Source organism: Mchenga conophoros, linkage group LG22 (assembly GCF_057382185.1).
Source record: "Mchenga conophoros isolate Kocher_MC1m ecotype Shallow Benthic linkage group LG22, M_conophoros_male_GT1.1, whole genome shotgun sequence".
NCBI classification, from domain to species: Eukaryota; Metazoa; Chordata; class Actinopteri; order Cichliformes; family Cichlidae; genus Mchenga; species Mchenga conophoros.
The window spans coordinates 6975227-6975462 of NC_140546.1; positions in this window are offsets into that span (position 1 = coordinate 6975227).

A 236-nucleotide genomic window follows, 5' to 3' on the forward strand; every position below is an offset into this window, starting at 1 on the left:
GACTTAATAGTCACTATATACAGTAATTAACTTCTATTCATTTTACATCAAATTAAAACTTTGGGTGTCAGATAATTATTTATTAAAAGCTCGACATTTTAAATGAGAATAAGAAAGAAAAGTATGTCTTTGTGCCCCTTTTTCCCTGTTCATGCCCTATCGGCCCCCTGGCTAAACTTTGCTAGCCCTGCACAGTTACCAGTTGCCCCTGCACAGTTACCAGCCGTCAGCTACGT